Source organism: Lemur catta, chromosome 18 (assembly GCF_020740605.2).
Source record: "Lemur catta isolate mLemCat1 chromosome 18, mLemCat1.pri, whole genome shotgun sequence".
Taxonomy (NCBI): Eukaryota; Metazoa; Chordata; class Mammalia; order Primates; family Lemuridae; genus Lemur; species Lemur catta.
The window spans coordinates 22,695,788-22,709,360 of record NC_059145.1 but is presented as its reverse complement, the minus strand read 5'-3'; the positions used below and the strand labels follow the sequence as shown (position 1 = coordinate 22,709,360).

General features: G+C 44.3%; 1 protein-coding gene across 4 annotated transcripts in view; it reads right to left on the bottom strand.

Moving 5' to 3' along the window:
• FRMD4B (FERM domain containing 4B) overlaps positions 1-13,573 on the bottom strand; it is a 293,677-nt gene that overhangs the window by 89,666 nt on the left and 190,438 nt on the right. The gene's annotated exons all lie outside the window — the stretch shown is intronic.

Genomic DNA, 13,573 nt, shown 5'->3' with positions numbered 1-13,573 from the left:
CACTGACATTATAATCCACACCCTATAGCTTAATAATATATAGCCAATCACTAATCGAAGTGATTTCTGTAAACCAATGAGAATTCCTGACAACTCCGTGTTTGCCTACTCCCTGCCCCACTTTTTTTTTGCCTTTAAAACCTGCTTGTAACAAAGGCCAGATAGAGCTCACGTCCAAGGTTACCGGGGTCTGCGTCTTCCCAGCCCTGTCCTCACTTTGGCTCAGATAATCTCTTTGTATTTAGTGCCTCAGTGTCTTCTTTTTAGGTTGACACCTCACAGGATTTTGGAAGCATTATGTGAAACACTCAAAAAATATTAAAAATTGCTAATCAAATCCTATTTTCTGGAATTTAGAGCTGTGGGGCCAAGAGAAAGTTACTTAAACTTTCTGAGCCTAAGTTCTTTGTCTATAAAATGGAGATAAGGATGCTCACCTCGCAGGGCTGTTATGTGATTTAAATGAATTACATTATATATGAAGTGCCTAGTACAGTGCCCGGCACATAGTAGGGTTTCAAGAAATTCTAACTACTGAGGCTTGGCAAACCTTGCATTATGTTTAAAAGGATTAAGGCACATGATGGGATCTGAACTATATCTGAAGACTAAGAAGACATGGAATTCTGTAGAATAAAAAGAATATTGTAGGTAAATTCGTGTAATGTGATAAACATTCATAGTTTGGTTTTCATCAAGACAGAACTTGCTATAATCTACGTATCGAGAAAGAAAAAAAAATTTTTTATCTGAGGAATTCGAGGCCCTTTAAATGATCAGGCCTAGAAAGGTATTTAAAATGTAACAGCAGTCACATCTCACTCCCTCTTGAGCTAAATAATTACCTCTTGAAGCCACTTACTATGTGGGCTCTAGACTAACTGCCGCCAAGTAGCCATAAAATGCCAGATGCTGGACACCGTGACTCTCACCCTGTAATTTAACTCTGCACGGGCCAATCACTAATCAATGTTATTTCTGTAAACCAATGAGAATTCCTGAAAGATAACTTTTGTAATCGCCCTCTTTCCTGATTGGTCCTTTTTCCTTTAAAACCTTAAGTCTCTCCTTTGTTCTCCGGAGCATTTCCCAAGGTAGCTTGAAAGTGTGTCCTTGGCTGCAGTCCTCAACCTTGGCCCAAAAAAACTCTCCATGTTAGTTTTGCCTCGGCTTCTTCTTTTTAGGTGGACAGCAGTCTCCCAACAGTTTAGTTTCTTGTACCCTGGCCACTGATGCAGGGACTCAGGTGAGTCCCCTGACTCAGAAGCAGCCGGTCCGTCAGCCGGTGCGGTGGCCTGGGAGGGAGAGAGCCGTGCATACTGGATGGTGAACGGGCAAACCAATCACACGTGGTGTCTTGGAGGGACTCGGTGGAGGAGAGAAAGGCACTAAGCAGGAACTGTGAGGTGGAGAGAGGGGGACAAGAGCCAGCAGCAGGAGCAGCCGAGTGGAGCAGCAGTCACTGGGATGGGGGACACCAAAGCCAGGAGGCCCTGAGGCTGGCTGCTGCTGGAGGGCTGAGATGACTCCATTTTATGCAAGTTTCCTTGCATCTCCAAGAACCTTCCAGTTCACCTAGGTGGAGGTGGTGGTTTCCCCGCTTTCTTGACTTCCCTAGGCATTTTTATCCCTATCAAGGATAAGATAAGAAAGATAACACGACTATGTTTCCAGCTCACAGCCTTGGGCAGCACCAGGCTCCCAGCTGACATTTACTGAGCTCTCACTTAAGTGCTGGGCAATGCACTAAGTGCCGTCCATGTGTTCTCTCATTTAATCATCACAACAACCTCGTGGGGAGATTCCATTTCACAGATGCAGACACTGAGTTTCAGGGATCTGCCTACAGGGCAGGGCTAGGTCTTGATTTGGGTCCCTTTGACTCTGTTGACAATGTTCTTAACCAGAATCTCCTGAGCTGCCTCTCCTAGTTCATTCAACCAGCGTTTAGCGGGAAACTGAGCTCTCAATAATTGTGGCGTCTCAGCCATGTAAAAAAATAGGCGGAGACACGAGACTAGTGTGATAGTCACTAAAATGTTAACATACATAGAGGTACATCTGTTCTCTACTGCTTCAAAAAGCAAACCAAAACTTGTGGACAGAAGATACAAGGTAACAGACTTTGGATTAACCCATAAAAGTCTTAAAGTTGGAGTAGTCTCAGAAGGGAAAGGCCTTTCCAAGGGAAGTGAACTCCCTGTCCTGTAAGAGCCCCAGGGCACATCAGGAGAACTCAAAGTCTATTCTCTACTCTAAGTTTCTGTGATTCTTTTTTTCCTTCACTTTTAATTACTTTGATATATATCTTTAACAGAGAAGGACTGCATTAAAAACGTCAATGAATTTTCACACTTACAAAGTTCGTAATAATTTCTTAATATTACTTAAAACCCAGTCTTCATTTGAATTTTCCTGTTGTCTCCAAAACTTTTTAAATTCCTCGATTATGTTATTTAATAAATAAAGCTGCCTTAGTCTTCGGCAGGAGTCACGTATGCCAAAGGTTTAAGGCTCACTGGCTGGATATAAACGAGTGATGCTGACCAGAAGGGACCAACCTGCGGGGACAGCAGGGTACGTTCCTTCTACTCAGCTAGGACTCCTTCACCGAGGTGTAGGTATGTGACCCAAGCTCGACCAGTCAGATTCTTTCCACTGGGACCATAAACATGATTAGAATGACCTAAAAGACTAAAGATGGTTGGAGCCTATTCTGCCAGCAGTTTCTGATGAAACTGTCCACTGGTTTCTGCTCCCTAGATCCGTGCAGAAGCCCTGGTTCCTGTCTTTCCTGAGGCCTTGTCAGTTCAGTTTTCCTTCAATTCTGTTTATGTGAGCCACATTGGTTTCTGTGGCTGGCAGCCAAAGGAGCCAGATTAAGAGAGGAGTTCCCTTCCCATGTGCTAGGGACAATACAAAATCCTCTACAGGAATCATTTCTTTGATTCTTCAGTACAACCAGATGCAGCAGACGGCAAATTATGAATCCATTTTACAGATGAAAAAGCTGAGGTCTAGAGATAGAAAGTCACCTACTCCAGGCCATACAGCTAGGAAGTGGTGGAGCCATGAGGCAAATGAAGGTCTGTTAGACTTCTAAGTTCATATTCCAAACCAATATGATATAATGCTTTCTCACAGTAACAATCATAATGAAATATCACATGTGCACAGGGCTATGGGGGCCCACGAGAGCGATGTAGTTGACTCAGCTTATGAATCAAGAGGGAGCATGCTGCCAAACTGCAACCCAGGGGACTAAGCGCCATAGGAGAGGGGACAATTGAGCTGAGTCTTAAAGAATGCATGAGTTCACCGGGTAGCAAAGGTAGGAAGGGCACTCCAGGCAGAGGGCGTATCAGCCAGACCCATCTTCCTGCTAGTCTCTGCACATTGAAGAAGCCACATGCCAGCTGCTGGTGGCTTAGCACCAAATCAGTTTGTGGCCCATCCAACTCTGAACAGATACCTTTGTACTAGAAACTGGGTTCACCCTGTTTCTGGAGTCCAAGCCCCTGACTATATCCTAGTTCCAGCAAACAGGTCGCTGTCTATTTCCCACTGCTTTCTGGCGACCCACCCGGGTGCCTCCTTCGGACTAGGTATCCGATTACCACCTCTGAATCTACAGTCTCCCAAGGGGGTCATTGTAATGACTTCATATTTACAGAGCGTAGGAAAAGTATTAATACGTATGGTCCTTGAGGAAAATGGCTCTCCAGGCACACCTATCAACACGCACCACGAACTGAAAACAAAATCTAGGGATTCTTAGTGAAATGAAACGAACTATCCCAGACTCATAAAATAAAGCCCTTTGGTTTCAGCCCTTTTTGCAAAAGTATACTGTTTCCTTTTTGCATGCCTACCATGAGTGATTTCACTAAGATTTTTAAGTTGAAGACCATGGGTAAAATTTCAGCTTCAGAATGAACCCAGGCTTTTTGAAGAGGCACATGTTTTAGAGACAAACCTTACACAGCTTAACAAATATAATTTTTTAAGAAGAGCGTCTGTTTGAGAAGGCTTTGCCTCTGCCATTTGGGCTCCTCCCATTAGCATTTTTTCCCTTTCTTGCTTCACCTAACCACTCATCGGTGATGACAGAACATCACACCACAATGACATGAGAAAGACGGCTTGTATGGGACACAGGCCTGTCAGCCAGATGACAACACATGGGTGTCAAAAGGCACAACACTTGAGTTGTTTTAAATGGGCTGTCCTTTGGATAGTCACTTATATTTAGGTGGCCACTGTTGTCATCTTGCGGTATTTATTCATCGGTGGCACGAGTGTTGACCTGTCAGGTAAGCATCAATTTGAATCCCAGCTCCAAAGGCGATTGGCCTTGGGGCCTCGGGCCAGCTGCTCAGCTCCCCGTGTCTCTTGCTCCTCTTGCCCCACACAGTGGAGAAATGAGAGATGTTTTAAACATGCTCAACACAGAGGGTGGCATGCAGTTGAGCCACCAATGAGTGGCAGTGATTATTAGTATATTATTATTGCTCTACTCACGGGACTAAAATAAAGGCATTGACTTAGTTGGGAATATTTAAAAAATTTTAACTGTAAAAACCAGAATGGAAGTTTCAAGGATCTTTCCTAAGTGCTTTCTCTCAAGAAAGTAAATGTAGGCCGGGCGCGGTGGCTCACGCCTGTAATCCTAGCCCTCTGGGAGGCCGAGGCGGGTGGATCGTTTGAGCTCAGGAGTTGGAGACCAGCCTGAGCAAGAGCAAGACCCTGTCTCTACTAAAATGGAAATAAATTATACGGACAACTAAAAATACATATAGAAAAAATTAGCCGGGCATGGTGGCGCATGCCTGTAGTCCCAGCTACTCGGGAGGCTGAGGCAGGAGGATCGCTTGAGCCCAGGAGTTTGAGGTTGCTGTGAGCTAGGCTGACGCCACGGCACTCACTCTAGCCCAGGCAACAGAGTGAGACTCTGTTTAAAAAAAAAAAAAAAAAAAAAAATTAAGTAAATGCTGCTGCGTGCGGTGGCTCAAGCCTGTAATCCCCACACATTGGAAGGCCAAGGCGGGAGCATCGCTTGAGCCCAGGAGTTTGAGATCAGTTTTGGCAACATAGTGAGACATAGTTTCTACAAAAAATTAACAAATTAGCCTAGCATGGTGGTGCACACCTGTAGTCCCAGCTACTTGGGAAGCTGAGGCGGGAGGATCACTTGAGCCCAGGAGTTTGGGGTTACAGTGAGCTATGATCACGCCACTGCACTCCAGCCTGGGTGACAGAGCAAGACCTTGTCTCTTGAAAGAAAAAAAACACTACAAAATTGTCTGTTTTTAACACAGAATGGTTTTAGCATGAATGAATTTTTCTCCCCAATTGAGTTCATTTTTTTTTTTTTCCAGAGCCTTTGCTGTGACTGAGTGATATCTTCAGAGAAGGTAAAGTGGGCAAGAATTGCTCAATTCTTTTGCATTCTCAACAATGCTGAGTTCGTGACTGGCGGCCAGTGAGGGCTAAGTCAAAAGGCCTCATTCTAGGTTTCGTTTAATCACTGTGGGTAATTTCAGGCACTCACTGCAGCCACACGCCTAAGTAGATTTCTATCAGTTCTGCAGCCACATTCTGAGCAGGGAGATATCTGTTTATTGTTTGTAATGACCCTACAACGTAGTGATAGTCTCACTTCATAATGCATGCTGAAGGCTAAAGTGTAATTTAAGTGTATTTCACTTTCTCCAAGCACATCACTTTCTCCAAGCTATTATGCAGTGCGTAGGGGAGTCCAATCTGTTCCCTTTCATCTCTGGGAGGGAGCAGTCTTGGAGAAATCCCAAGGGAAGCACTGTTTGCTTCTAATGTGTGCTCCGTTGCCAGGAATGCTCTTCCTCATTTCTGAATTTCCAGACACGGCTAGAACCAGAGAGGGTTTCCAGGTAAGCCTGTAGGAACCTGCCCTCTTGCTCCTCTCCTGCAATATGACTCTTGCTGAGTTCTCTAGAAGGGCTGGAGGCTTAGCAGCAAAAAGACCTTGCTGTGACCTGCCAGGCTTCTCTCCTAGGCTGCCTGTAGTGTCAGGTCACGTGAATTCCGTGTGCTTGCCTTTCCCCTTGCAAACAGCCTGCTCCCCTCCTCCATGAGGAAAGCAGGGGCCACTGCTTAGGGAGGGAGTGCGGGGGGAGGCAGGGGAGGCAAGTCATGTAGGGAGGTAACAGCTGGGGACGGTAAATGGAAGATAAATGATTAGATCTTCCACCCAGGGCAGAGGGGAATAGGTCAGACCCAAGCTAGACAATCCCAAGCTTTCCATATTCAAAGGCTGTATATCACCTCATAGAATGTTTCACCCACTGAACATGTGGTTGACGCAGCCTCTGTTATAGCATCAAAATAGTTAACATTTATAGAGGGTCTGCATTACATGTGAACACTTGCAATCCTCCAACAATCCCCCAAAGGAGGTAGGTGCTCCCACCAGCTCCATTTTACAGGTGAGGATGCAGGCCCAAGAGGATGCCAGAAGCCACACTGCTAATAAGTGAAAGAGCTGGGGCTTGAACCCAAGAATGATGGTAAAGCACTGTTCTCAACGTATTTGGCAATGGGGGTGTTGGGCAATGCTGAAGACACTTTTTCACGGTCATACTGGGGCAGCAATACTGGCATCAGTGGGTGGAGGCCAGGGATACTGCTCAGCATCCTCCAGCTCAGCGCAGCTCCCTACAACAGAGTGATCTGGTCCCCATGTCAGTAGTGCCACTATAGCGAAGCCCTGCACCAAAGGCCAAGCTTTTAACTTCTTTGCTCTACAGTTTTTTTCACCCTTCATAGTATTAATTCCTTCCTTTTGATGTCACCCTGAAGCTTCCCCTTTCATTGGGCCGCACCACACACACACATAAACACATACCACACATACATCCTGTAAATATTCATGGCCTTTTTCTTTTCTTTCTTTCTTTCTTTTTTTTTTTTTTGAGACAGGGTCTTGCTATGTTGCCCAGGCTGGTCTCAAACTCCTGGCCTCAGGCAATCTTCCCACCTTGGGAGTGCTGGGATTACAGGCATGAGCCACCGTGCCTGGCCTATCTGTTTCTTAAAACTTCAAAAACACTAGGCACACCCACCAAAAGATAAGACCAAAACGTTAGAGAGGTAAATGAGCAGATTTCCAGAAACACTTTCTGACACTTGCTCAGGGAGCACACTGGGAAATACCCTGTAAGAAACTGGAATCTGGATTGAGCATGTTTCAGAGGATTCTTGAACCGTCCTATGAATCAGGATGTTGGATCTGTTAGGTAGTTAGCTAGGCATTCCCCGTCTCCTAGGGATGAAAGTGGGTGCTGCTGTGATTCACTCCCCTCCCCAGATGGGCTTTCAGAGGCTCACGGGAGATCTGCATGTGCAGTAAGACTCAGGTCATGCAGCTCCCAACTGTCCAATCAAAGTGGTTCCATGGTGACCGCTGAACCACGAGAGAGGTCCCAATCCAGGCACGATAAAACAAGATGCAGAACATAACCAGGCCCTTTTTTGTGCCCTTCCTTTTGCTCTCCCTTTGCTGCATGGGTCCGGTCGCCATCTGTGGCATATGTATCATGCTCTGTAAACCTGTATCTTGCTCTTGCCCTATAATCCTCTCTCTCTCTCCTCAATAAACCTCATTTTAGTGCTTGCCTTATTTTGGTGTGTCTGGTCATTCTTTGGCCATGAGCGCACTAAGAACTGACATTTTCACACTAAAACCTGACAGATCCTCAAAGATGGAGGCCGCTAACCACCTGCCTGGAAGTTCAGCGTAGTCTGGGCCACTTAGGAGGTCACAGGTGATATCCAGGCAACCAGCAGACGCAGGCCCCGGGTTCTAGGATATTGTGCATTGAGATGGGAGTGTGGTGGGTGGGCAAAAGCCATGGCCAATTCAGGCATCTCCCTCAAGGAGCCTCTGCTGAGCCTACGTAGGAGAAATCAGTTATTTCTCTGGGCTTTTAAATCATGTTCCTCCATGAAAAGATGAACTTTCCTGTCCTCTTCTTATTGTAAATCTCCTACTCTCTGATAGCTTTAAAAATAACTCATGGTGGCCGGGCGCGGTGGCTCACACCTGTAATCCTAGCCCTCTGGGAGGTCGAGGCGGGTGGATCGCTCGAGGTCAGGAGTTCAAGACCAGCCTGAGCGAGACCCCATCTCTACTAAAAATGGAAAGAAATTATCTGGCCAACTAAAAATATATATAGAAAAAATTAGCCAGGCATGGTGGCACTTGCCTGTAGTCCCAGCTACTCGGGAGGCTGAGGCAGGAGGATCGCTTGAGCCCAGGAGTTTGAGGTTGCTGTGAGCTAGGCTGACGCCATGGCACTCACTCTAGCCCGGGCAACAGAGCGAGACTCTGTCTCAAAAAAAAAAAACAAACCTCATGGTTATCCAGTCACAAACATTTTGTCTTTTCTTTGATCACTCTATACTTGCATTAAAAAAATTTACTCAATGAACACATGTTCATTGTAGGAAAAAAAATAGACATGCAAAAAGGAAGAAAATAAAAATCATTCCTACATAATCATTCTACCTAGAGATTAACTGCTATTAACATTTTACACTTTCTATCCATACAACTATTTTACAAAATTGCTATCATGTTGCATATATGTTTGTGGTCTCATTCTTTCACTTCGAATACACAGGGAGCATCTTTCCATATCACTAACTCTCTTCACCGGTCTGTCTTTACGTGTTGCATATATCTGGTGCTCTTAAAAAAATGAGTTAAATTGTCTAAAGATGTGACACATTCCAAAACCAGACTAGGGTGAATTCAAAGGCCCCGACTTTGCAGCAACTTTGACAAAGGGGTAGCAGTCTGCCTGCACATTTCCTCCTAGAATTCCCCACTAATGCTGTGAGTTGTTCTCAGCCCAGAGTGTCACAGACAACACTCAGGGTACCACTGAGTGGTCATAAACAATCTTAGGACATGGCAAAGGAGGCCTGGAAAGAGGAGGAGGAAAAGAAGGAGGACAATAAAAAGAAAAGAAAAGATAAAAGCAAGAGGCAATCAGAAGAATAAGGATAAGGGAGAATGAAGATGCAAAGATCCCGGCTTTGAGTGGAACTGGGTGGTACCAGCCTGAGCCACCTTGGGTTGCCCTCCCCGGAGGGAATGGGAGCTTTTCCAGTGAGGTCACCCGAGTCACTGCACTCCTATTTAAATGCCTGCTTGCTCGCTCCCTGTCAAGCTTTTCAAATACTCACATCTGGGCTTCATTACCAAGGAGGCTCATGTGTTTGCGGAAGATAATTTATGGCAGTGAGATAAAAACCCCCAGCTTGGAGAAGTCCCCCAGAAACCTGGGGGCGTTTAGACTCACATGGAAATAGAGAACTGGTCAAATCAATTACGGTACATGAGTAAATTATGGTGCGTCTATGCACACTTAGGTCACACACATATTTAGCACATACCTTCAAGATTTTATAACTGGAGAAAAGACAAAGGTTTCATCCTGAAGTCATAAAGGGAAAACTATGTGCCTTCGCCTTACATGTTTTCTTTCCCTGTGCAGAAGCAGCATATGTTTCTGGGCTGCTCCCCGTGTCCAGGGGGATATAAACCAGGGATTTACTAACCACTCAAATCTGTAGGACCTCAGTGCTTAGCTCAGGAGTTCTGAGACAATACATGTCAAACATCCAGCCACGGGGTTTATGCTACATTTCAGTAAGGAGAAAACTTCTTGAGAGCAAAACCATATTTTTCTTTTTCACAAACCCTACAACTGAAAAAAAGTGATATTTTCTAATGTTTGCATAATGTTTTGCAAAGTCATTTCGCATTTCCTGCCCTTTCTTTAATTCTCACAACCAACTTGCCCGAGACCACTTGCACCATCTCCAGCGAATGCGAGTGAGACTCAGCCTGGTGTACCCCCCTTGTCTCTGGCCTGGACCATCGCAGCAGCTTCCCAACTGTCCTGTTCCAGTCTGTCCGCAACACAGCAGCCAGTGAGTCCGTTTCAAATAGAAATGGGGTGATTATGTTCTCAAGCTCAAAACCCACAGGTCCTAACACTCTGTAGCCCAACCCTGTGTCATCTCCCTTCTGTGGGTCCTCTCCAGATGCAGCTTCCTCCCAGGGGCTGGGACACAGCAGGGACGCTCCCACCACCCAGCCTGTGTACCTGTGGTCCCCTCGGGCTGGAATAAACTTCCCCGGAGATCTGCACAGTTCCCACCTGGTCTCCTGCATGTCTTTGTCAGTGCCATCCTCTTTGAGACACCTTCCCTGACCACCCTATTGAAAATTGCAGCCCTGGTTCCACTCACCATCCCTATTTCTCCTCCCTAATGTAGTTTTCTTCATAACCCCTCATGTAAGATACCTCGCATATTTACTTTATTTAGTGTCGGTCTCTTTCCATTGGGCTGTAAGCTTTACGAGAGCAGGATTTTGTCATTTTCTTTTGTATCCTCAGCATCTAGCCCAGGGCCAGACACGTAGTAGGTACTCAGTAACTACCAATCAGATGAATAAGGAAACTGATATCACATAGTGAATCCATTTGTTTATGTGTTTGCTGACTATGGTGGCAGAGGCTTTCGCCTTGTTCACTGTTGTGTCCCCAGAGCTAGAACAGGGCAGAGCACAACGTGGGGGCCCAATAAATAATGAAGGAAAAAAGGAAGGAAGAAATGATGCTTCACACCTTGGTGTAGCTCCTTCCAGACATTTTCTCAGCACTTATAGATTTACATATGTTTATAAAACATACCAACTTAAAAAAAAACTTAATCTGATAACTTGAACTTCTCTCTACAGCATAAGGAGGAATCTATGGTATAGCTATACACTGGGGCTGGCATGGTGGCTCCTGCCTGTAATCTCAGCATTTTGCGAGGCCAAGGCAGGAGGATTGCTTAAGACCAGGATTTTGAGACCAGCCTGGGCAACATAGCGAGACCTTGTCTCTACAGAAAATTAAAATTAAAAAAAAAAAATTATATAGGCATGGTGGTGAGGCATCTCTATTCCCAGCTACTTGAGAGCCTGAGGTAGGAGGATCGCTTGAGCCCAGGAGTTTGAGGTTGCAGTGAGCTGTGATGACACCACTGCACTCTAGCCCAGGCAAAAGAGTGAGACCCTGTCTCAAAAGGGGGGAAAAAAAAGATGTACACTGGTTCTCTATCTTTTTTTTCAGATACAACATAGTTTGTCTCCCAAGATGCACAAGAGGTAAGTCACATGACAACATCCCTGGAAACAGGAATTTATTAAAGTAGTAACTTACACGAGGAGAGGCAGAGAGAGGGTCTTGGTAATGCACTCCTCCCCCTGTATCCGAAGCTGGGCCAGGAATGTGGGTGAGTCGGGGGATTTGGAGCTGGAAGGGAGTAACTGTGTAGTTTGAAAAACTTCCCGAGGTGATTCAGATACGTCCCGCCTCTCCTTCTGGAGAAGCTCTGAAATGCAATGTACTTTTTCACCTAATCTCTTTTGTTAAAGTGATTCATAGCTCACTATAAAAATGCCATAACTTACTGAACCTGTCTTCATTGTTGGCATTTGGATATTTCTAATTATTTGCATTAAAAATAACAGCGATACACATCCTTGTGATGCACTGCCACTGAAGGGACTCCGTTTTCATTGTGCATTAACTACTCCGTGACGTCACACCGTGGTGTGCAGGACTGGGGGGCTCCTGTGCTCCATGTTCCAGTGTACACACCAATGTTTGCTGAGGCAAAAGGCAATGACCTCGATCTGAAAAAAGGTCCCCCATACTTCCCGAGGCTCCTACAATGACCAAACACCAAGATAGAACCAAATGGTTCTATTCTTCAGTCAATATAGGCAACCTAGAAGGTCGGTGGTGGTGTCTACTAGGCTAAAATGATCACCAACGGGTGTGTTTTCTCCAAATAGGAGACTAGAGACCTTCTCTCTGAGAAGCAACCGATTTCACAGGGGTGTAAGACAGCCCTATTCGGAAGACCTGCACAGAACTACATTCCACTCAGTGACCTCGGTCAATGCACTTAATTCTTTGGGGTGTGCTTTGGCTTTATCGTTTCTTTAATTAAACTGGAGTAACAACTACTTAATTGGAATAATAACAAAGACTATTATGATCTCACTATACTGTTGGGAGGAAGAATTAAGTGAATAATTAAAAACTTGATAAGGGTTTTAAACATGCAAGTAGTTAAGGGAAAGTAATGCCGAGTGATTACGGGACACTTTGGAGATAACACTCGAAGTAAGTGCTGAAACTCACAAACAGGCAGCAGGCCACCCTGGAATCTCAGGAAGCTGCTTGGAAAAGATAGAGGGACCTTAGGAATGACTGTATACAAGCGAAGATGGGATTTTCTCCTCTGGTATTTTGAGACCAAAAATAGACCAGATATTAGCTGACAAAGAACTAGTACACAAGTCTGGTTACTAAATAAATGGTACGTGTTAGATTCTCTGAAGACATAATGCTGAGCAGCTACGGTGCAGAAACTCTACACCATGTGCGCAAAGAGGAAAGTGCAAGGATGTTAATTGCAACTTAAATTTTAATATAAATAACTGGAGACAGTCCAAATGCTTAATTGGAGACTGGATAGCTGAATTATAGAAGCACAAAGAAATGCATTTTATATATCCAAGAAAATATCTCCAAGTCAAAAAAAAAAAAACAAAAAACAAAACAGTAAGTTACCGACTCCTTATCCTACTTTTCTCTAAGAAGGGGAACAAGTTGAGGGGTAGAGGTGAAGGTTGAAGGTGGTAGAGAGTAATTTTTACTCTTCAATCTACATGTTCATATAGTTTGAAATGTTTATACTGATAATGTAATTCCCTGTGAAAGAGTACATTTTATTTATGTTGAACCATTTTCCCTACATAATACGAGATTGAAACTTTGCTATTCTCTGACGCCTGCTTAATTACTAATATACAATTTATCCTTTTGCTTGGTAGTTGTGTTTTCTTTTTCTCCATTTCCATGGACACAAGCACTGATGTCACACTCTTCCCTGGAAAATACAATGTTTTTCTCTCTATGCATTTTTCCATACCAACTATACTGCTGGACAAATCACCATTATGCTACCATCTTCTTGGGTTTTAGAAATATGGTTTCTTCTGGTAAGAAAGAAATTCTAAACCAGATTTCAGAGAAAAAAGCAAAAACCAAATTCGGGGTTGTCAATACTTTATCTGCTGAATAAGGAGCAGCAACCTTCCATAATCATCATTGATTCACACAAAAAAGATCCTTTTAAACAAAAGGTAGGATATATTATTCTCACATTTTTGGATTCCATGCAGCAGACTCAATTAAAGAAAAAAGGGCATTTGTAAAATTTGACGTGATTTTGTCATGTAATCATACTAAAAAAAAAAAGCCCCCCACTCCACACCCCCGTCAAAAAGCATGAAGCTTCCACCTTCAGGACATAAAACAAAGTACATTTTCATCATCCCAAAATTAACAGAATCTGAGAATATAGGACCATTCTTCAGGTTGATCTAGCTTTATGAAAATAAACTAGATTTATAAGAAACCTACCACCTTAGCTCGTTTTATCATATTTGGCTTCAGAT